Here is a 25351-nt window from a genome sequence, read left to right on the forward strand (position 1 = left end):
TACTATATGTTGAAGCTATCATCTGCGAAGTGTCATCACTTCTGGAGCTCTCATATTTTGAGTAGTAGGCCACATAATATTAATGCACACAACAAATTACAGCATGCATGGCATCTTTTAAAAGAATTACAGAGATAGCACAAAGGGGTTTACAGGGAGGCAGTATTGGATTAGAATCACTTCTGCATTACAAAGAAAATCTCACTTGTTTTTATGTTTTCATGCATGTCAGATATTGAACATTATCAAAATGAATATCAGAATGGGCGCACGAGAGGAATATTGCGGAACGATCCACTGGCTAACAAACTTGGCATGGTGGAGGATGGCCTATCTTATTCACCCATCAAGGTGCTTGCTCTAGCTTTGCAAAGTTGTATTGGTCGCACATATTTTGCATCTGACCTCTTGCATTACTTCTACTTTGTTACACCATCTGCTTAGTTTAAGCATCATATATGATTATATGCCATACCTATCCATTTTCTGTACCTATTCCATGTGTCGTCACACTATGTTTTTCCAGTCAAATGTTGTTCTTTCGTAATAGATGTCCAAAAGGAAGAGGGTGAGTGTAGATCCTCAAGGAGTACAAACTATGTATTTGGAAAAGGTAGTGATACCTGTTAAATCAGATAGATCAGCAGCCACAAAAACACAGGCCCAACTGTACCACACTTTACCCCTACTCCTGTGGCCAAACCCCTATTAGAACTTCTAGGAGCCCAGCGTCAGGTACTGTCTATGATATCAATTCAAAATTTTAACTCCTAAATTTCTGCTTGTGCCTTACCTTCTCTCTTGTATGAAAAGTAATTTCAGATGAATCTCCTTGCTCAAAGGATCATATGATCTCAAAACAATAATGGGCTCTACATTGCTCTCGTCAGTACCTCTCTCCCTTTTGCCTTGTAACGCTGTACTTAATTAATTGCTATTTGATTATGTATCATCAGTCTGCACCTGAGCTTCATTATCCTCTGTTTCTTCAAATATTATTTGATCTATATTTACTCTTTGCAAAATGTAGAATAATGGCAATGCTTATAAAGAATTTTCTTTGGGGAATTTATTGAATTATCCTTCCATCAACATGGAGAAGGGCTTTGTCCAGCCCGTGTTAACATGTAATGTAAGTTCATCCTTCTCAAGCCTTCAAACTTTGTTCTAGTATAGATTTGGATAGGCATCATTTCCTCCACTGCTGTTTGCTTTGCTGTTTACATCTGATTGGATGTTTGCAACAACTACCAGTTTCAAATTGTAGTTGTAAAAACGTGTTCCTTATGCAGAACAGATCCATTTATTTGCTTATATAATTGTGAAACCTGTTACGTCTCTCCTTGTTTCTCTTTCAGAGTCATATCTCTTATGCCAGGCAGAACTTTAGGGAAGATAGTGAGCCAAACCATCTTGTGGACAGCGAGATGACCCCAAGGTCCTATCTTGATGAAGACAGTGAGTTGAAGCTACTCACCAGCAGGTGTGAGACAACCTCTGCGCAGTCGCTGCCTCAATCAGTTCGACTCCTTCAGTCTGAACTTAAAGCGGAAAGGCTTGCTTCAGCTCAGCTCCAACTTGAAGTCAAAGATGCAATGAAGATGTCAGAGGACTGTCGTGCGCACCATCAAGCCTTAAATCTAGTGTTGATGCATCTATCGTTGACACAACTGAGGTCTACTCAGCTTCTTCAGATGTTTGGGGGGGCGTTCCTGGCCAGGCCTAGTGCCTTCTAAAGTGCTCTTAGTTTTGTATATTCTTTTGTCGGCGCGTTTATTTGCACTGGTGGCGAACTTTGATGCCCAGTGGATGTAATATGTGATAGCCGTGATAGCCTAGCATAAGTTGCTTGCTTATTTATTTCCTTGTTGTCTTGTTTATTTCTTTGCTTGTAGTCATTGCAGTTCTTTTTCTGCGGTTTGCTAGTGGCTGCAATAACCTAGTTTTTAAAACTAGGCTACAATAACCATGGGCTAATATTTATTGTAGTGACACTGGGCCTCCTACGGGCCATAGAAATAGTGGGCCTTCTACAGGCTGTAGAAACAATGGGCCTTCTAAGGGTCGTAGAAACAATGGGCTTTCTATGGGTCGTATCATCAATGGGCCTTATACGGGCAGTATGATAACATGGGCCAATAACAGGCCGCATTATGGCCGTAAACGGGCTAGAGTCGGAATCGTCCGTTCATGGGCCGACCATAACAGGCCATCAACAGGCCGTATTTCATGACGCTATGAAAATGGCCCAACGTATTAACGGACCACAAACGGGCCGACTGTAACCACGGGCTGAATTTGGCCCACAAGCAGAAAATGACAGTAACGGGCCGTAAGTAAACGAATACTGGAAATGAGCCCAAGAATAAATGGGCTCCGAGAAGGCCGAAAGATAACATGGGCTGGAAACGGCCCAACGGAATAACGGGCCGTTAATGGGTATAAAGTGATACACTGTTCATTATGGGCCAGTTTCACCATGGGCCGTTAATGGGTGTAAAGTGATAGACTGTTCATTACGGGCCAGTTTCACCACGGGCCGTTAATGGGTGTAAAGTGATACATTGTTCATTACGGGCCAGTTTCACCACGGGCCGTTAATAGGCCAAGAGTTACATAGGGCCTCATATGGGCTGAAAGACGTCATGGGCCATACATGGGCCAGAAGTGAAAACGGGCTGGAATCATATTGGGTGGCCTAGATGACGCTACTGGGCCTAATTCGGATAGGGCGTAATAGGCCTTGGGTTAGCGGGCTGTAAATGGGCTATATGCGAACAGGCCGTTAACAGCCTTTCCATGGGCCGGCCCGCCACATTTTGACCAAGTGAAACGGGCCGGCCTTTTCACAGGAATGGGCCTCTATTGGGCCATGCCACATGTCGATGTATCATAGGCGCCTTCTGTCCAATGAGTGGATGACATCTGTCCCAACAGTGAGCCGACACGTGTTTCCTCCAGCCAATGATGATTTTACATGTGGAAAATCCCCATTGGTCGGGGCTGTTAACGGGTTATCGGATCCAAAACCCGACCCGATAGCTTAACGGCGTTCTGTTATGGTGGATGCCATGTGCCGGTCACCCTTGACGAAAGCACTTCTGTGACGCGCGATTTATCGTCATGGAAGTGGACTCTTTCGTGATGATAATTTTGGTAATGTCATCGAACACTTCTACGACAGCACAGGTATGACTATCTCGATTCTATCATAAATTTTTCATGGATGTACATGCATGACAAAAAACGCGACCTACTGTGACAAACATGTATCATCACGGAAGTGTATTTTTTTGTAGTGAAGAGCCTGGCTATATGCATGCTCCAAGGCACCACACCACACCCCACCCCTACACAAAGACTGCCACGCGAGCGTTCGCAACTGCCACGTTCAGGTTGCGCTTGGCTCTTCGCCTCCTCGAGAAGACGAATAATGATGTGACTACTACTTCTACAGTATCGAGTCCACTGCTGCATGTCTGTCCATCGCGTGTGGGAGGGATAGCATGTAGCGAAAGCTTCTCCTAGTCCTGCCAGCCACAACGCTCATTCGCGAGGGAGGGGCACAGCTTCATTGACTTCATGCTCCTTTCTTTGCGTCTATGATAGGTGGGCCCAACAGGTGGGTGGCCCACCTGTCATGCAGCCAAAGGCAGGTGCAGTTAAGGCACCGGAGCTCCACGAGGGAGAGGGTGTTGTAGTAATCAAACTTCTCGGTCTTGTACGAGTTGACGCGACACATCAAAGCACTGCACTTGATATATTTCAATAATTTGCGTTTATCGATGCATTAATTAGTACAACGCATGCATGCATGTCGTGACTTTCCTTTTGATACTTGCATGTGCTGATTTGATGCACCTTGCCAAATTTTGACTATAAATTAAGCTAACCAAATGTTCATGCATGTCACAAAAAATTACGGGGCTGTTTGGATTGTGACTATGTTTGACTTATGTTGCCACATTATTTTTGCCACACTTGCCTAACTTGAGTTGCTCAAATTGTTAGACACACTTTGGCTTGTCTAAGGGAATCTTGCCACACTTTTTGTGTCTATGGCATGTGGGGTTCACTGCTAATAAAAAATTCTAGTCTTAGGTGTGGCTAATAAAAAAGACTTATATTTAGGAACGGAGGGAGTAGAAAATATATATAATAATGCATGTTGGGGCTGCCCACGTTTCCGATAATTTTAGCCATGGGCTTGTTCACAATTTTTACGAGGGGGTGGTTGTTCATATAATGGAGGGACTTGTATCAGACTTGAATGATACAAAGTGCGACCTGGCACACCGCAACACCACTTGGAATAAGCGGGTAGCTGTCTCAAAACACAATCAACAACTAAAAAACGGTGACCTGGCACATACACAATTTTAAATGATTGTTTTGATGGAGTGAAAAAGGAAAACTACCCCACTACGTATATATATGCTGGAGCCTCCGCGCTTGCTTGCCGGGTTGCTCTATCGGCACTCTCATCCTCTCCAGATCTAAACAAGATAGCGATGGTAACATTGTCTTTCTCCCTTCAAAAAAACATTGTCTTTCTATCCTCACCGTTGGTTACAGATCCGGATGTATCCCCTTCCGCTGGTGAAGGGGAGGAGGTGCAGTGTTTAGGCCGTCGTCGACAGTGGGGGAGGAGATCCACTATCGGCCGCACTGTTATCTCTAGCCGAGCGCCGGTGCGGGAGGTCCTCCGATCCCTTCGTCGTTGCCCTAGTGTGGGCGGATCCGGCCTCCCACCGCCCACCTATCCACATCCCGACGACCTTCAGGTATATATTCCTTCAAAACTGCCTTAGCTCTACTTCCCCGGCTCTCTACATCGCTGCATGTGCATCATTTTCTACCTCTCAGCCCCTCTCGATCGTATGGTCCAACATCACCTATTTTTTTCCTTCTATTGTTAGAGATAAAGCTACTTCATGGAGTCGAATCTTGTACTTGGTTCAAATAAGAAATAAAGTGGAGGTAGGGGAATTTAGTATGTACATCGGACTTGGTACAAACAAGAAGGAAAGGGGGTGAAAGTAGTACAGACTAGTCATCCAACCGGTCTCTTGGTCGAAAAGGGAAATATAGGGGTAACATTGTACACAGTGGAATGACCAGGACTAGATTTGCTATCCACACATAGGAGTAGGTGGGTAGAGTGAACAAAAATGGGACCAACCCAGATATGTTTCTTGGATGTTTGTTTCTCGGGGCAACAAACCATGAATCACCACTTTATGCCCCTGTTTAGGTACATGGTGCTGGACTGCTGGTGCACCCACTGTCGCATGCCCTTATACCAAATATTTAGTTGTTCTTAATCTAATGCCCCTAGTAAAATGAAGCCATGCCACTGTTATAAGCCATGACAAGTTTAGCCAGATGTTTTTGCCTGTAATTGTTTGAGACTCTGACTGTTTCCTCTATAGCTTTTTGTGCAAACAGGGACATCCATTTCACCTGGTTGCTGTTGTGACCTTTTGGTGCACTGCACAAAACACTTGTTAAAAGAAGTGAGTTTTGTGCTGTTTAACTGGAATGTCGGAATGGAACAGTTTGTTCATTTCGGTTGAACTGCACAAACGGAGATCTCTGCTCCAATCCTCATCATCCATATTGGCACCATAACCTTCCTTAAGGTAAGAATGATATTTAATGCATGTGTTCATCTCTATTTTGCGACTGCCATGAGAAAATAATGCTATTTTTACTAGTACACTTGTACTCCCTCACCGACAAAATGAATTCTGAAATAGAAGGCCAATCATGTACTTGGTTTCACCAACTGGTGAGGATAAAGAGAAGCAGAGCATGAAGAGGAAGAAGAAGAAGAATAAACACTGCCAAGGTGATCTGCTGAAGCCAGAGGCCTTAGTCGAGGCTATTCAAGGGCTTCGGCAATGACTACCTTACATGTGAGACGATCCTTCAGGGAGCCCTTCCACTTCTGTTGTCTCACTTAATTAATTAGGAGTACTTAAGTACCACTAATTTATTGCTGCCTAATTTTCCTGTCGGAGTTAAACAAATCTTTAGTAGCACCCTATGATGAATCATGTACGTGTGTATGTTTGTCTATGGAGGTGAATCATGTGGTGGAGCAGGCAGGGAATATTATTAGTGTCATGACATAATAGTGCTACTGTTTTGCATGTCAATATATTGCCATTGGTTCAATGAGGCAATGTTTTGCATATTTTCCATCATGAATTTGATGCTACTGTTAGAGTAATATGCTAATGTCTTTCTATCCTTTATCACTAAGCTAATGAAGGTTTCACCTTGTTCCTACTTATGCAAACAGGGATCATGTTGTGCCAATCATACATTTTAGTGGAACTACACAAGACAATACAATGAACTGTATCCCAACCAGTGCTTTAACTCTGCTGGAAGTTCTTGATAATCTTTCGATATAATCTCAGCACTGGTAAACAAGAGTGATTTCAACCATACATTTGAAGTGCACAAAAATATATACTATTGAGTGATTCCAGTGAGTGCTTTATCATCTCTTATTGGACTACATGAATAAGCTTTGTTCCTCAGGTTGGTATGGGCCTAAGGCCTCATCCATATTAGTTTGTTGTCATCTCTATTTGTATCGTGCTACTGTCATGAGAAACTCCTTTATCTTTGCATGTTAAAGTTTTGCAACCTATGAAACTAATACCTCTCTTTAAGCAAGACTACTATGTTGCTAAATTTACCCATTAAGATAATGAGGGTGCACCTATTTGTTAGTGTATGTTTCATCAATAGTCCACTATTATAGTAATCTCACTCTCTCAATATATGTGCCAACAGGGATGCTCGATTTTGGTGGAACTGCACAAAAAACTTTGGGTGCTTCATTGCCTCGACAGCTTTCGTCCTTTCCTGTCAGTCGCTAATCTGGGCTTGCTTCCTTCGTTTGCTGTCAGTCGCTTCGCTTATCTTGGCTTCCAGTCAAAGGAAATAGTAATTGATATGCTACCTCACACAGGTTGGTACTGGTCTTTATCTTGAATATTATGCTTGTCATGTATTGGTAATTTGGTATTGTGCTACTATTTGTCGATTTTATAAAGGAGTAACTTGGAGCCTGAACTCGCAGGCAAATCATTGCATTGGGTGATTTCAGTAGAACTGCACAAAAAGATAAGATGGACAGATACTTATGCTGCTGCTATGTACTCCAAAGTTCACTCAGACAAGCATCGATGTTGACAAGAAGAAGTGTCTATATTCATTCAAGTATCAACCGGCGTCAACCAGTTGTCGAACTCCAAGTATTAGGAGAGTGAACGCCAAAAATATTGCTTGGCTCTTAGCCCAAAAAAACATAGTCCACTCTTTGGTCCAAACTTGTGCCTTTTGGTTATCGGCAAATATGGTAGCGAACTGTATGGCATGGAGTCTAAAGATTCCAGACAAGTTGGTTGACGCGTATATTCATCTGGCACTTAATCAATTTGCACGCCAGGGATGCTCCATTTCAGTTGAACCGCACAAAAAATTGGGTGGTTCATTTTCTCAATTGCCTCCTTTCTTGTCTGCAATGTAGAATTTTGGTGAGCTACGGGACCAAGATGAGCCAGTAAACTAGTTGGATGAAAGTAGTGGCCAAGTTGATCAAACCTCCCTCGGCACGAGGCCACTATTTGAGGATAAACCTACAAGCAAAGTTTAGATTATCCATGCTGCCTCTTATGTACTGAAAAGTTTACTCGTACAAGCATTAATTTTAGCAAGAAGTACCTCCGACTGAACACCATTTACCAGTCTGTACCCCAAGTAATTAAAGTTCGTCCATGGATCATAATGGTTGTGATCTCAATCATTTGGATGCATAATAATACTAAACATGTCTATATCTGAATCTTTTTTTGAATTATCTATGAATATTGTCGTGTGATCTATCAATCATTTGGATGCATATACATGCTGAACTTGTGTATATATGAATCTTTTGAGTTGTTGATTGTGAATGTTGGCTATGAATATGAACGTGTCCTGTGAACCTTGGTTTGATATGAATGTTTACCTTTTCTACTGTACTTGTGTGTGAACTTGTTAGTATGCCTACTGTGGGATATGTGACATGTGGGTGTCAACGGCACACCTTCTTCCCGAGAAGAATTGCACCTGCTTTCTTAGAGTAGCAACGGCGCATCAACTCTTTTTAATATTTTTGCTCTGTCTTCCCCCCTCCCCGCTCAACCCCTGTCGTAATGTTTTTGGCCTCAAAACAAACATAGTACTGCATTGTTTTGGGGGCTTGATGAAAAATCGAGTGCTGGTTTCTTTATGTTGGCCCGCCCAGCAAATGGGCTGCTGGTCTACCATGGACCGGGAGGCTAAAAATACAAGTTGTATGGTGCAGAGGCAAGTAAAAAAATGCCATCGAGAGCCATCCACTGAAGAAAAAAATCGCTCCTTATGTGCTTCTTCAGTCGTGTTGTCGGCCCCCTCTTTAATCCAGTTCGCTCGGGGATCTAGCTGGTATTATTTTTTTCAGAGGGCGAACAAGTATCAGGTAGGCCTAGGTTTTGTTTTTTAACATGCATAGCCCACGACATATGGAGACAGTGGTTTCAGCTTATTTTTTGAGGTCCATACCGGCCTATGGGCTTTTTCTTAAAGATCGACAACACAATGTATTTTTTTAATAAAACACAGGTCTCTGTTCTATTTATCTATATATAAGAGTAATAATGATGTGTCCAATTTATGTTTTCCCTTCTAACCACATTATATATATATTTATATTATTACTATTATTGTATATTTTATAGAGACTTATATATACATTATAAAAACATCCCACATGTTATTAACTTATAAAAGTAAATGTTTAACAGAAGTTGGCAAGGAAAATCCTGGTTGTTTTTGACTCACGGGCAAGGAAAATCCTAGTGATTGCATACAAAAGCTTGTGAAGATTTTAAGGACTAATGTAATAATAACGCGCTCATTTTTATTTTGAGCAATAACTCACTAATTTGTTGATTTTATATAGAAAAAATGTGCCTCTCCGGTTTATTTTTTGATATTAATTGCTCCTTCTAACATAACATTATATATGGAACGAGCCCAGCTAATTCATGTATTTCAAGAAAGTGCAAATGGGCTAGGATTTCTTAGAAAATATAAATGGTCCGCATTGACGCGAAATTATTTGTTCACCCAACCCAGCAAATGGATTGTACATTCTAGAAAACATGGGATAAATATAGGGAGCTCCTATACAGCGTTGCAGGTGCCCGTTAACGATCCGGCGCCTACAGCGCTGCTAGCATGGGACGGCCCACTAGCGTGTTGCCCTAAGTTTTTTTATTTTTTACGAAAATAAAAATATGAAATGAAGAAAGGTTTACATATTTAAAGAAAAAAAGTTCATCCATTTGAAAAAATATGTTCATATCTTTAAAAAAGGTTCATAAACGTTGAAAAAGTTCATCAATTTGAAAAACAATCACTCAAATTAAAAAAAGGTCATCCAATTTAGCAAAAGTTCATTAAATTTGAAAAAAGTTCATAGAAATTGAAAAAAGTTCATAGGAATTGAAAAAAGTTCATGTATTTTTAGAAAAAGTTCATGGAACTGAAAAAAAAGTTCATAAATCAAAAAACTGCATCCATTTTCAAGACAAAATGTTCATTGAATTTCGAAAAAGTTCATCAATATTCAAAAAAGTTCATCAATCTCAAAAAAGTTCACAGAATTTTCAAAAAAAAATCGCCAACCGGCGCCTAGATGGGTCGGCCCATTTACGAACGCCACAGGCGCCAGTTAACAAAATGCACATTAACTAGCGCTTGTGGCGCCAAATAGGAAATGCCTTAAATATATGCCACATTTTTGCAGGCTGACATGAGGGCCAATAGGTCAAAGCCTACGCAGGGCATTGTCAACTTGGTCAACAAATGATTATGGCATCCACAGTCATTGGATTTATATCCAATGACCGGCATGCACCTTCAATCTCTCATCTTCTTCCTCCAGCGTCGCCGGGACCGCCTGGTCCGGCCTCCAGCGGCTAACGGCTCTGCTTAGCACGCATTGCTGCGAAGCGCTACCCCACCACAGGCCGGGTTATCCCTGCACCCCTCCACATCTCCTGTTATTCCCCACCGACTGCAGCCCCACCCCACACCAAAACCAGTTATAACCCTTCTCATTCTCTCAATCTGCGACTCCACTGCCACGTCTTCCCATCTCCGAGTCATTCCCGTCCGGGGCCTCGCCATCGTCCATCGCCTCGATGCACTCAGTGTAGCGTGGTCAACAAACAAGAGTCATCGGAAGAGGACAGTACATGGAGAGCCTAACGGGGGGACCCACCAGGTCCATGGTCGCATCCAAGGAAAGTTCCTCCTTATTAAGCTAAAAAAAATGTTTCATCCCCCTGACAGCTGGGACCCACCAGCTGTATCTTCGCAAGGAAGGAAGTGCCTCCTTGTTATGCGAAAAAATTTATTCCTCCCGTTGATAGCTGGGACCCATCAAATTTGGTGGTTGACTTGTGAGCCTACTAAGCGGACGTGTACGCAGGGCTTTGTTAACTTAATCAACAAATGATTCTAGCAGCTGGACCATTGGATGTTAATCCAACAGCCCTGCTCCTTCTTCAACCTCTGTTCTTGCTCCTGTCTCCCATGGGCGGCACCGCGGCAGTGCTGCCACGCACCCGAACTAGTCAAGTTTCCCACTCCTCTCCATCTGCGATTCGACTACCGCGTCATCCCCATCTTCGGGTCATTCCAGTCTGGGGCCTCGCTGTCGTCCACCGGCCTTGGTGTGCTCGGCACGGTGTGGTCAACATGGTCAACAATCATGAGTCATCGGAAGATGACTGTACGTGAGAGGCTGACAGTGGGGATGCACCATGCCCATGGGCGCATGCATGCAATGGAACGCGGTGTGGTCAACGTGGTCAAGGAATGACTTCCATCGGAAGAGTACTGTACATGGAGAGGCTGACAGCTGGGTCCACGGCCGAAGAAATGAAGTGCCTCCTTATTACGCGGAAAATAATGATTCCTCCACCTGACAGCAGGGACCCACCGGATGGGCCATCGTATTTTGCGAAAAAAAAGTTTCCCCCTGACTGTTGGGACCCACCAGCTACATCTTCGCACGCAAGGAAGTGCGTCCATATTACGGGCAAAAAAATGATTCGCCCCCTGACTGCTGGGACCCACCAGCTACATCTTCGCACGCAAGGAAGTGCCTAACAGTCGGGACCCACCTGGTCGAAGCGTACATAGCGTTGCCATTCTGGTCGCGAACGTGTACTTACATATTGGTCGATGTAGAGGCTCGCGCGTGTCGTAGTAGAGGCGCACACGTAGCATGTACACGTACATACATCGGCCAGGGTGCAAGAAAGTAAATACGACCACGTACGTACATATGGGAGGGGTCTCGAACGCCTTCTCGCGCATATGTACAGCTAGGGTTCGTGTACATGGCTGGGTCGGAACGGAGAAACTGAGTCGCCGTCGTGTTCATGGGGAGCCAACCGGCTGGGTCGGAATGGAATGCGTCGTCGTGTTCATCGGGAGGGCTTGGACGGAACAGCCGAAGGAAATGAGGCCTAGCGTACCACAGAACAAAGGAAACGACCTTGTGTTCGACCGGCCATGGTCGAAACGGAATGCGTCGTCGTGTTCATCGGGTGGGCTTGGACGGAACAACCAATGGAAACGAGGCCTAGCGTACTGCAGAACAGAGGAAACGGCCTTGTGTTCGACCGGCCATGGTCGAAACGGGATCATGTTCATCGGGAGGGATCTGGCATACCGCAATATGGAGGAAACAGACTTCTGTTGGACCTCCTATGGTTGAAACGGGGTCCTGTTGATCGGGAGGGGTGTGGCGTACCACAAAACGGAGGAAATGGACTAGTGTTGGAGCGCTACGGTCAAAACGGGGGTCCTGTTCATCGGGAGGGGTGTGGCGTACCGCAAAACGGGACTCCACGGGATACTGTTCATTTCCACCCTCGACCTCCTCCAGCCTCCACAGGCTACTGTTCATCCACCGTCGACCCTCCTCCAGCCTCCACATGCGATTGTTCATCCACAGGCTCTTGTTCATCCAGCCTCTACCGTGCGCTCCTCCACCGGCTACTGTTCTACCAGCCCTCTCCACAGGAGTCCTGTTCAACCACCCCTCCACGGGCTACTGTTCATCCAGCCCTCCACCGACCACTGTCAACCAGCCCTCCATGGGGTCGTCCTGTTCATCCAGCCCTCCATGGGGTCCTGTTCATCCAGCCCTCCATGGGGTCCTGTTCATCCATGCCCAACCGGCTCGATCGATCAGGGTCCTGTTCATCCAGCGGCAACACCACGGGGTCCTGTTCATCCAACCCCCACCAAGAACTATTCATCCAAACTCCCCAGCAGCGCTCACTGTTCATCCAGAGGCAGCATCGATCGGCTTCAGTTAGTAGCAGTAGCGAAGGAATCGCTCGATCGCTCAGGTTCAGTAATGCATAGCCTGCAGTGCAATCGCTCGGGTTCAGTTAGAGCCCAACGCCTCGCACCCACGCGCGTACGTATACGAGAGAAACGCGCATTGCTCGGCCCCCGACCACCCACCGTAATCGGGAACTCCCTTAAATTTTCCTCGCCCTCGCTTCTACCACGGTTTTTTTCCGTCATGAAATGCCCAAAGAATGTCATGCAGCTGCGTCTTCGGCCCGCCCAAGACGAAAAGCCCATTTTTCTGTCATGATTTTTTGTCATAGAAGTAGGAGCTCACCACATATATGATGATACCGGGTTTTGTCACCATTATCGTCATAGAAGTGTCATAAGTATGACAGGAAAAAATTTCGTTCGGCCCAAAATGTCATGGATGTGTCTTTTTTTTTGTACTGATCCAAATCAGCCCCTTATGAAGCAACGCATAAACTAGGGTTTATGCTTCTGTCACTCTAGCAACCCATCATCTACTTATTACTTCCCAATGCCTCCACCTAGTCCCAAATCATGGTGAAGTGTCATGTAGTTGACGTTCACATAACACCACTAGAGGAAAGACAACATACATCTCATCAAAATATCGAACGAATACCAAATTCACATGATTACTTATAACAAGACTTCTCCCATGTCTTCAGGAACAAATGTAACTACTCACAAAGCATATTCATGTTCATAATCAGAGGGGTATTGAATATCATTAAGGATCTGAATATATGATCTTCCACCGAATAAGCCAACTAGCATCAACTACAAGGAGTAATCAACACTACTAGCAACCCACAGGTACCAATCTGAGGTTTTGAGACAAAGATAGGATACAAGAGATGAACTTGGGTTTGAGAGTAGATGGTGCTGGTGAAGATGTTGATGGAGATTGACCCTCTCTCAATGAGAAGATCGTTGGTGAGGACGATGGCTTCGATTTCCCCCTTCCGGAGGGAAGTTTCCCTGGCAGAACAGCTCCGCCGGAGCCCTAGATTGCTTCTGCCCATGTTCCGCCTCGAGACTGCGGCGCTTTATCTTGAAAGCTTCATTCTAATTTTTTCCAAGTCAAAAGACACCATATAGCAAAAGATGGGCATCAGGGACCTTCCAGGGGGCCCACAAGACCAAGGGACGCGCCCCCCAGGCTGGTGGCCACTTGGTGGGTCCCTTTTGGTATTTTATTCGCCCATTATTTTTTTATATATTCCAAAATAATTATCCATAAATTTTCAGGACTTTTGGAGTTGTGCAAAATAGGTCTCCGAGATTTGCTCCTTTTCGGTCCAGAATTCCAGTTGTCGGCATTCTCCCTCTCCATGTAAATCTTGTAAAATAAGAGAGAAAAGGCATAAGTATTGTACCATAATGTGTAATAACAACCCATAATGCAATAAATATCAATATAAAAGCATGATGCAAAATGAATGTATCTGTGTGTATGGAGCAGAGAGCTCATGAGTGATGCCCAGTGAATCAAGATAAGTGTCGAGGCATGTGTTCTTGAACTCGGTGCCATTATCACTTCTGATGTGCTTGATCTTGATGCCATAATTAGTCATGGCGCGATTGGCAAATCGACTAAAGACATCCTGCACTTCAGTCTTGTAGAGAATTATGTGCACCCATGTATATCTAGAGTAATCATCAGCAATAACAAAGCCATAAAGATGTGCAGTGATAGTAAGGGTAGAGTAGTGAGTAGGGCCAAATAAGTCCATCTGTAACGTCTCGAAGGGATGTGACATCGTCATGATTGTCTTCGAGGGATGCTTTGCCCTAGTCATCTTCCTGGCTTCACAAGCACCACATAGATGATCCTTCTTGAACTTGACGCCCTCAATGCTAATGATATGCTTCTTCTTCACGAGAGTGTGCAAGTTCCTCACGCCCGCATGTCCTAGCATTTGGTGCCAAAGACAACACTCTGAAGCTTTTGCTAGAATACATATGGCAAGATGTGGTCCTGCAGAGAAATCTGCCATATATAGATAACCTCTTTGATAACCTTCAAAGACTAGAGATTTGTCAGAATCCATAAGCACAAGGCAACGATATTTTCCAAATATCACAATTGTGTTAAGATCACAAAGCATTGAGAGAGACATTAAGTTGTATCCAAGGGATTCAACAAGCATCACTCTATCCATGTGTTGATCCTTTGAGATAGCCACTCTATGTAGGCCCAATACCTTGCTTTTACCAGTGTCAGCGAATGTGATATGGCTTTTAGTTGATGGTCGAAGAGTGGAATCCATGAGAAGACTTCGATCACCAGTCATGTGATTAGTGCATCCACTGTCCATAATCCATTCAATGGCTTTCGGAGTTGTACCCTACAGTGCAGCTAGTAGGATAGGCTTCACCAAGGGTATTCTGAAGCATAAACATTTGACAAACAAGCATACTATCAAAATTAAGATTATTGGATGGTAAGATGGGATGTTCATCGAGAAATCCAGGGACGAAATAAAAGGTAAGACCATTCTGGCACTTTATCTTGCGTCCCACAAGATGTTTTAGGTCCCCAGCATTGTCTTCAGAAGTCAATAAGTTTCGGCTGGAGACCCGACCCCACAAAAGAAGTTAATTCTTATTAACCACCCACATCTTAAGGGGTGGCTTAGAAGCAATGAGTCTAAGTGCAACATCAGAGAGCTTTGGCTTTGGAGCCCTAGCAAATAGTTTTGCAGGAGGTGAATAGTACTAAAAAGAATATGTAGAAAGTTCTTTGATTTGTGAACATAGCGGTTTGAAGAAACACACTCATATTCATGAGTCTTATGATAGTTTCCCAGCAAAACATTGGCGTTAGGGTGACCTTGTGAGGTCCTATGTCTATATGAAGCCTTTGATTTGGGGTTTGTCTTCTTCCCTGGTGATATCGTGATGACATTCACAAGAAGCTTCTCAAGATAACTTTTAGGTACCCACGTTGTCGTGGCTTTGTCACGGCAGATGCCCTTGTGAAAGGAATTAGGGGTGGAGCCATTACGACATAGGTTAGCTCGAAGGGGTTGAACGGGACACAGGACAGAAAGGATTTACCCAGGTTCGGCCTCTCTCAACAAGGTAAAATCCTACTCCTGCTTTGCTGATTATTACTTGAGTATTGATCACAAGGGGGCAATTATGCTTGACCTAACTCTCGGTCGATTCTTTTTCTGAGTCAACCCGCCGCCGGGTCTCGCCTTTATATATGTAGGTCAACGCCCAGCGGCTTGTAGGATTTCGGGCCAGATTACACAACGTAATCGACCCCGTCTCTAGATCACCTTGCCTTGTTAAGCAAGCTACCATCGGGCGGCTCAAACCTTTGGGTCTGGAGTCGCCTTTGAATCACAGGCCTTCAACAGGCCTACTTGTAAGCCGCCTTTGGTCTTCTCATCTTGTCTTCTTTAGGCCTTATTGGGCCTTTAATTATGAGTCGCCAATAATATGACCCGGCCCCTCCTGGGCGGGTCATACCACGGGGTAATATCCCCAACATTAGGCCCCAGATTGATTTGAACCTGTTCATGTCAATCTCCATTCCTCAATTGGTGACTTCCTTGAACCTTTTCAACTCTTAACCTTATAAACTTATATAACCCGCCATGACGAAGAGATGACATCACGTCATTAACTTTAGAAGAAATCTTGTGACGTCATAACGGATCTTTGTATTAATAAACCATTCCGAGAATCAAGGCGCTTCTGTTGTTAAGATAATGATCATGCCTCCTCGATCTCCGCACCTACCATTTTACTGTTTACCTTTCCCCTTATAAATAAGCACGGGGGGTCCCCTTTCACTTTTACCCCCGTTCCTCTTTCTTCTTCTTCTTCCTCGTACCGACCATCGCCGTACAAGCTCTGCCGCCACCGTCGACCTTCACCAGCAGCACCAACCTAGCCGCTGCATCAACCTAAACAGTCCAGAAAATTGCGACACCCTTCCACTGTCCATCAGCATCACCAGGTACTCGCCTCTCTTTACTTTCAATCTGCATTAGGTCTTCCTCAGTTCATAGGTGTTCATCAATGTTCGTCGCGCCCGCTCGTAGTTCATCCATCATATTACTTAGTTGAATCCCAATGCCACACCGAAGTCATGCGGTACTAATTTTAGCATCCGCTATTCATCATAGATCCATCCTGTTCCTGCAAGATTAAATTTGAACACACTAGTTCTTCCCCAACCATTTTAGGTTTAGGAATAGTTTTTCTTTTGTGAACTGTTGTAGATCCATAAATATAGCGGCAATCTGTGAAAACTGTTTATGCAACATGTAGCAGAATTTCCAACACTTCCATCACTATAGACTGTTGACCCCCCGTGCCCTATGCGACGGCTCATACAATGCTCTTGTGACCCGCCAGCCTCTGGCCGGCTTAAAACTTGCAAATGGCTTTGTACTACAATATTGACTTTACTGTATTAATTTTTTGTTCATAGCTTCATCTTCCGGCTCATCATGACCAAGGCTCCCACAACTTGTGATTGGATCCCCTCCAAGGTCACCGAAGATACCCTCAATGAATATGTGGCTATGGACACTCTAGCCGCCAAGGAAGTCATCCATTGGTGGGTTCCAGCTTCTGAATGCCCTCCTGATTCTCAAGAGGGTGAGGTCATAGTTTTTACAGATCATCTACTCTGCGGTTTTTCTTCGCCCGGCTCAAAATTCTTCTGAGATGTGCCACACTTTTACAACCTTCATCCTTAAGATATTGGTCCCAATTCTATCTCCAACATATGCAATTTCCAAGTGTTCTGCGAAGTATACCTCGGTGAAGAGACTTCTATAGATCTGTTCAAAGACTATTATTACATCAACCACCAAACTGAGATGTCTGACAGGCTTAGTCTTGAACTCGGAGGAGTTTCAATTCAAAGGCGGAGAGATGTGACGTTCCCATCCGCCACCCTGCCATGTCATCCTAAGGACTAGAATTTTACCTGGTTCTATTGTAAAGACACTTCTCCAGAAGGAGAAAACCCCCTGTCGGGTTACCGTCCATATCGGCTTCCCACCAGCGACCCATTACCAGGCCGGATGTCAGCCGCGGAGCGTAGTCTTTATTCTTCCACTCTTTCAAAGATCTGGGCCTTCATTGCGAATGGCTTAACCAGAGTCGATCTGGTTCGCTGCTGGGTTTCGTGGAGAATTCTACCTTTAAGCCGCCGCCCTGGCTTAATGTGCACATATACTGGAGATACCAAAGATCCACTGTGCTACAATTCCTCTAAATTAACCGAGAAGGAAATCAATGATACTGTCAAGTCGCTCCTTGGCGAGTCATTGGTAAATTGCAGCAAGAGATGTCTAGCTCCTTATTATACTCTTAACCCACCGCCAGCTATAAGTACCCTTGCATATATATCACTTGTTTTGTCAACCTCTCTGCTTTAATTTTATTGCTCATGTGCACCCAGGCCGACTATTCTTTTTGGAAATATAAGATACAAACCACTACTGTCCCAGCAAAAAGGGTCAAAGCAACCGGTCCGGCCCGGGTCATCCTAAGAAGCCCACGACGCAAGAGCAGCTTGAACTAGATGACTCAGAGGTAGAACTTGATTCACTTGGTATTCTTTTACGCAACTTATTGATGTTGATTCACCTCAGGAGGAGCCAAGCTAACAGTGCTGAGGTAATCCCTATCTCCTCCGACTCAAAAACCTTGCCAAGAGAGAAAACACGGCGGGTCGTCAAGAAAGTATGGTTCTCCCATCCTCTTGCTCACTTAGATTCCAACTTTATTTTGAAGAAACGGCAACACGAGTCAAGACGGGACACTCGAAACAACGGACAAGAGGAGCTGATGACTGCTACCTCTTGAGCACTGCGTTGGTTTTCCCTTAAAGAGGAAAGGGTGATGCAACAAAGTAGCATAAGTATTTCCCTCAGTTTTTGAGAGCCAAGGTATCAATCCAGTAGGAGGCTACACGCAAGTCCCTCGTACCTACACAAACAAACAAGAACCTCCCAACCAACGCGATAAAGGGGTTGGCAATCCCTTCACAGCCACTTGCGAGGGAAAATAGACCCGGGGGCCATAGGTTTTACTAGTGGCTTCTCTCAAGATAGCACAAGTATTACAGTGGGTGAACAAATTATTGTCGAGCAATTGATAGAATAGTGCATAGTTATGAGAATATCTAGGCATGATCATGTATATAGGCATCATGTCCGCGACAAGTAGATCGAAACGATTCTGCATCTACTACTATTACTCCACACATCAACCGCAATCCAGCATGCATCTAGAGTATTAAGTTCATAAGAACAGAGTAATGCATTAGGCAAGATGACATGATGTAGAGGGCTAAACTCAAGAAATATGATATAAACCCCATCTTTTTATCCTCGATGGCAACAATACAATACGTGCCTTGCTGCCCCTGTTGTCACTGGGAAAGGACACCGCAAGATTGAACCCAAAGCTAAGCACTTCTCCCATTGCTAGAAAGATCAATCTAGTAGGCCAAACCAAAATGATAATTCGAAGAGACTTGTAAAGATAACCAATCATACATAAAAGAATTCAGAGGAGATTCAAATATTTCTCATAGATAAACTTGATCATAAACCCACAATTCATCGGATCTCGACAAACACACTGCAAAAAGAGTTACATCGAATAGATCTCCAAGAAGATCGACGAGAACATTGTATTGAGATTCAAAGAGAGAGAAGAAGCCACCTAGCTAATAACTATGGACCTGAAGGCATGTGGTAAACTACTCACAACTCATCGGAGAAGCGTTGGTGTTGATGTAGAAGCCCTTCGTGATCGATTCCCCCTCCGGCGGAGTGCGGAAAAGGCTCCAAGATGGGATCTCACGGGAATAGAAGGTTGCGGCAGTGGAAATAGGGTTTCGTGGTGCTCCTGGATGTTTTCGGGGTACACAGATATATATAGGCGAAGGAAGTCGGTCAAGGAAGCCACGAGGGGCCCACGAGGGTGGGGGCGCGCCCACCCCCCTAGGGCATGCCTCCCTGCCTCGTGGCCTCCTCGATTGCTTCTTGACGTCCACTCCAAGTCTCCTGGATTGCGTTTGTTCCAAAAACTAGTTGACCTGTTGCGCCAAATGGCGCAAAGACCCGCTAAAGCCATGTTGTCGATGAAAATATTTTCATTTTGCAAACACATATTCGATATTGGTAGTAGAAAGCCCATGTGTTAAACCATGTTATATTAAAAATATGTTTATTACACCACGAAGTCCAAGTTTGAAATAAAAATTGTATAACATGTACATACCAGCTAAGGAAGCATTGTTTTAGTTGAAAATATGCTTATCACCATGAGAAATCTAAGTTTGAAAGAAAACATATTTGTATAAGATATATAGACAAGTTAAGGATGTCCTCCCTCCGTCTCAAAATAAGTGACTCAACTTTTTACTAACTTTGTTGGGACGGTGGGAGTATTTTTTTTAACACGTGGGAGTATTTTTTTAGCAATGTTTGCACCAAACTTTTATTTTCCATGTGGACAAAAAAAGAAAGCTCTTTGTGTTGTGCATATGGAGGCCTAGGTATTTGAAAGGCCGATATGCTACCTAGCCCAGCCCATGAAAAAAGTCGTGGTGACCCGTTGCGCCAAATGGTGCAGAGGCCCGCTGAAAACAAATTTAACACCCTTTAATATAAAAATAGTGGCTTGTTGTCTACAATGAGATACACATACATTTTAATTTGGTAGTATATAGAGTCCCATTACAGCCAAATTGAAAGTACACTCATAAAATATGGTAGGTCAGGCTGATAGTAACCATACTATACTATATATACCATCAATCCATGTCCAAGCCCTGCTGGCACAAGAATCTCCAAACTCCTTGTCATATAGGACAGACAAAAGGTGCTTCAGGAACAAGACCATGGAACATAAGACCGTAAGGGCCGACAAGAGCCGTAGGTAATCCTAAGCGGGAGTCATAGGAACATGTACACCAACATTGCTTTTGACTATGTTGTTCATTCTCTTAACCCCAAAAGGTTGTATTTTAGCATCTCTTTTGTTCCACTGATCCTTATTAGGTGATCACCTTATCCTGAAGAAAAGGCAACTGATACCATATTATCAATAAATAAATCCAGTTAACTTTTGGATCGTGGCGACTGGTGAGATGCCATATTTAGTGCCACATTCTGATGCCACTAATTGACAGAAGAAGAAAAAAATTGCCTGAACACCCTTGAGAAAGGCCACGATGACGAGGTGAGAACAAACAGGCTACTGATCAAGTGAAATAGAAGATGGAGCAAAAATTTTTACATAATGGTGTTGCTTAAAAAAATGTATGTAGCTCACATGCTTGGATTGCCAATCTTCAACCCCAAAAAGAGGGCACCAAAATGTTCATGCTAGAATTGAACTTATTAAATTTAAGAAATAGACAAAATGTAGCTTGCATTTGGACATGGTGAATCCAAAATGTGAAAATACAAATATAAGATTTCGTACATCCTTGGCTAACTTTTCATATGTGCCGTCTTGGCCAAAAACTCATGCTACAACTTTCGAAGTCCTAAATCTCGCTAAATTAATGAATAAGCATGGAGCCAAAGTCAAGGCACAGAGAAATACCACGGAAGCCGGAGTCCAGATTCATGATCTTGGTTGTCCCTGAGAAATAACAGAAAAATGAGCTCGACTATTTATGCACAACTTGGCAGCAGAAACAAATGCGACAGTTCAAGCCTCCTGGAAAAATGAGCTCAACCACTGATGCACAACTTGGCAGCAAAAACAAATGCAACAGTTCCAGCCTGCTGGAAGAATGAGTTCCACTGCTGATGCACAACTTGGCAGCAGAAACAAACACGGCAGCTCTTTTTGTGGATAAATTAGGCTATGTTCAGAGGCATTAAAATATTTTACAGTTTAGTTACGCAACAACAAATAAGATAATTGCCAGATTAGAGAAGGCACACTTCTCACAAAAAAAAGAAGAGAAGGCCTCACTAAAGAAGCATATTATGTTTGTATCTAATAACATAGAGATGCTACTAATGAATATAACTAAACTATTCTGTGAGCAAAATGAAAACATGCATGTAGCTAGAAAGATTACGCATGTGGCTAGAAAAAAGGAAGCAAACCTCAAGCACCAAAACAGAGTTATAGCAATCCCTTAAAAAAGAGTTATAGCAAAGCCAAAGATCAAGATGCAGCAAAGGAGATCATAGAACCTGCTAAATAAACAGATATGAAGTAGTGAGAGCAGGTAAAGAGAACTTCATGCCCCAAGGCATTAAAATATTTTACAGTTCATTTTGCAAGTTCAAATATGACACCATAGCGTCCCAGAACTGTAGAGTAAAACACCTTGCATGCTATGCATTTCTACCATGTTTCACTTTGAAAGAAAGCTCAATTGCAACAGAAATATCTCTCCTTGTATCTCCTATAACCTACACACCTAAATTAAACAAGCAAGTTAGAATGTCAAATTATTTACAAAGAAACACCACAACAACCTAATGAACGATGTCCCTTCTTTAATAATTTCCTTTCTTTTCTGTAGTTCGAATTTTTCAACATGGCGCTATGATTCATCCCTATTTAATCTTACATTGAGATCCAAATTTAGTGTATGGCATATATGTTAATACACCCACCCTAAAATCTGAGAAGAGCAAAAAAAATGAGAAAGTTTCCTTCTTTATTCTAAGTTTTCGTTGAACTGGCAACTCTAGTTTTACACCTCCTGCAAGAACTGAACTTCCTCAACAAGCTCACAAATGTAGGACAAGTCAGGCAAGCAACAACATATTGAGGATTAAAAAAATTCTTATCAATACATGTGTTGAGGAACCAATCATAGACCTTTAGATTCAACGGCGCAATTATCCTAGAAATTTTTTAAGCCTCGAGAGCCCTTCAATTGAAGGGAAACAGTAAGCATGCATATCCATCAACAACGAAAACTATCTCATCCCACAGTAAACAAAAAACACGCTGCTAATTCTTAATATCATAAACCTTGTAAGATTTGTACCCACGAAGCCATGTCAGTGATTCTAACACCATATCAGTATACCACCGCCATAGTACTACACCGTCTAATTACTACACGATTAACCGACTGAAGAAAATCATTGCAGCATGAATCACACGGACCATACAAAACTAATTAATGAAATGATTTCTACATTAACAAATCATGAATAAACAATTCCACATAAAGGAACCAGCTTGTTTCAAACCTGCAAAATGAAATATATATATATCTATATTCCCAGCGAGCAGCTACTATGGTGTGGTAATAACCTGATGTTAGGCATACATCTATATCCCCAACGAGCAATCGTGGTGCAGATACGTAGTTAGCTTGAGCCTAGATAAAATTTATAGGGTGAGCTAGTTGGTGTCAGTTTTTTCATTACCATCTGGGACAGTGGGTTTGTCCATTTTCACATAGTTCACACCTTTCTTCTTCCTCGACAGCAAGCAAACCCAAAGGAAGCCGAGTACCGCGACCAACGCACCGGCCTTGGTGGACATGAACCAATCACAGCGCAATTGAGGAAGTGCGGAGTTTTGTTGTTGCTGGTCGGTGAAACACCTACTTGGTGACCAAAAGAAATGACGCACATCAGTTAATCACACATTCTACCAATTTTCAGAAAATAGTCCCCAGATTATACTCAAAAGCATGGTTAACTGAAATTTGGTAGCTAACCATACACAGAAGCACATAATGGCACCATGTGGTTATAGCAGGCAAAAGGAAGGCCTGCCAGTACTAATTGCTCAGATACTAATTTTTTACTTGGCACATCCACTGAATAAGGTGAGCTCATTCTCTGAAGCACATAAATCAGTGCTAAGGAAAAGGCTTAGAAACAGTAGCAGCAAGTCGAAGATCAAGTTGGACAGAGTACTGTCTAAATGGCATCCCCCTTTTTCAAAAGACAAAAGATTTAAATAGCCTCGTAACTGAATAAGATGTGGAGATGGAGAAACCATTCGTACGAAGCTGCTCAGTATGACTTAACTGAATTCACTAACTTGAAGTAACAATGAAGAAAGAAGAAAGCACTCATAAATGCAGATTTTCTCTTCTTTAAAAATATTACAGTACTCGCATCTTCTTGTAGGAAGAAAAAGCAAAGAAAGAAGGACGTTGTGAACAAGGAAGCTCTTGTAACCAGCGCAACATTGTCATCTTTCATGGGACGAAAAACAACATTGTATTGTCGCTTCTGAACTTAAACCAAGCAAACTAACATGGCCCACAAATGAGAGTTTAGAACATTATTTTGCAGACCTTTAACTTGCAAACTATCCATATAAAGTGTAAGATTACTACAGCCTCTACAATACTCAGTGATGGCATACATGACAAACAAAAGATCGTGTAGGAAACACTACCATTCTGCATAGCAGAACTACTATCCATCCCATTCATCTGGATGTAGAAGAATTACTTTCCTATCTTGCCAATTCACTAATCAGTACAAAAATGTGAAGTTGCTGAAGCCAGCAGCTTGCTTATCTTCATGATAGCTCCAATGATCCACACTTTAAAAACAAAATTCAAGGCATTTTTTTGCGACATAAAATGCAAGGCATTATTAACTCTGTATCATTGCTAATACACCCATCTTAGTGCTTATACACCCAGCCTAAAATATGAGAAGAGCAAAAACAAGAATTTGCATACAGAATGACAATTAGATTGGTCTGAAAGCTCCCTTCCCCAATTCGAATTTTGTTCTCTTGCACACACATCAGACTAACACATATGATCTGAAACAAGAGGAACAGCGGGCTAGATACCTTGGAGACAATCCATTGCGTTTGGACCTCGAGGTCAGTAAGAGAGCACGTTTTGTGTGGTAGCCACAAGCATCTGGCTGTCAATCTCTGACTCAGGCCACCACAATCGGTGGAGAAAACCCTCATCTAAGCCTGTGAGCAAGGTGAAACATCAACTACTGTAACTACCTCTCATTGATGAGAAGGGAGAAGAAGCTCACCCAGTAGCAGAAAGGAAGGTGATAACCAGAGGGATGACATGCTCCACCCCACGTCATCGTCCTCGTCCTTGGCCAGGCGATGAACGCAGGAACACCCTCTTCAATCCCCGCGTCCTCGCCCTCTTCCTCGGCCAGCCCTCTTCCTCGGTGTTAGGCAGTGGGGAAGTGGAAGAATAAGGATCCAGGAGTGGATCGAGCCGCCACCAACCACCAGGTCGCACCTGACCTCGCCGGCGCCGGTCGGTGACCCTCTCCCGTCCGCCGCCGGGCCTCCCTCCTCTCCTTCCTTCTCTCCCTCTCTCCCATCTTCTCTCTCCTGCAGGGACCGATCCATGTGGTCGCCCTTTGCCGCCGCCATCGGAGAGGCTCGCCTCCACGGTCGCACGCCTTAGATCCGGCGGGAGGAAAGGAGGAAGCGACTCACACTGTCCTGTTCTCTGATGGCGGCGACATGCGCGCGAGCAATGGGAAGGCGAGGAGGAGAAAAGGGCGAGGTGCTGGAGGAGGAGCCGAGGGCGACGGCGGCATCCTTGGCTGAGCACACGCACGGAAGGGAGAGGGAGGGGTGCAGTGGCTCGTGGGGGTCGAGGGGAAGGAGAAAGGGGGCTAGGGTTCCTCGTTTGGTGGCTGGGGGTGGCGAGAGCCGCGAGACGCGGGTGATTGGGTGCGGAGCGCCCGAGCTGATTGGGGCAAATCCACCTGCACGCGGAAAGGGCCAACCCAGCCAACGAGCACCCGACATGAGCCCACCAGTCATTGGACTACGAAAACGACCGCGAGTTGAAATTAGGTTTGACTGCAGGTGAAGATCCGACGGTTCAGACGCGCCAGAAGCCAGATTGGACGGCCGACAAAGGAGCTGATCGAGGGAGCATCCTGGAGGTGAGTTGGCTAGCTTCTGTTTT

General features: G+C 43.9%; 1 long non-coding RNA gene across 4 annotated transcripts; it reads right to left on the bottom strand.

The window, feature by feature from the left end:
• Positions 1-20082: 20082 nt before the first annotated feature.
• On the bottom strand, positions 20083-25097 carry LOC119337650. Of its 4 annotated transcripts, none has more exons than XR_005163444.1 (4): positions 24447-25097; positions 24247-24378; positions 21049-23029; positions 20083-20512 (listed from the first exon to the last, which is right to left on the bottom strand). It is a non-coding gene; the product is annotated as an uncharacterized LOC119337650 (long non-coding RNA). The 4 variants fall into 4 exon arrangements; XR_005163443.1 differs by having other exon boundaries at positions 20083-20527; XR_005163445.1 differs by lacking the exon at positions 20083-20512 and having other exon boundaries at positions 20820-23032.
• Positions 25098-25351: the final 254 nt, after the last annotated feature.

The sequence above is a fragment of the Triticum dicoccoides genome, chromosome 7B (genome assembly GCF_002162155.2).
Source record: "Triticum dicoccoides isolate Atlit2015 ecotype Zavitan chromosome 7B, WEW_v2.0, whole genome shotgun sequence".
Taxonomy (NCBI): Eukaryota; Viridiplantae; Streptophyta; class Magnoliopsida; order Poales; family Poaceae; genus Triticum; species Triticum dicoccoides.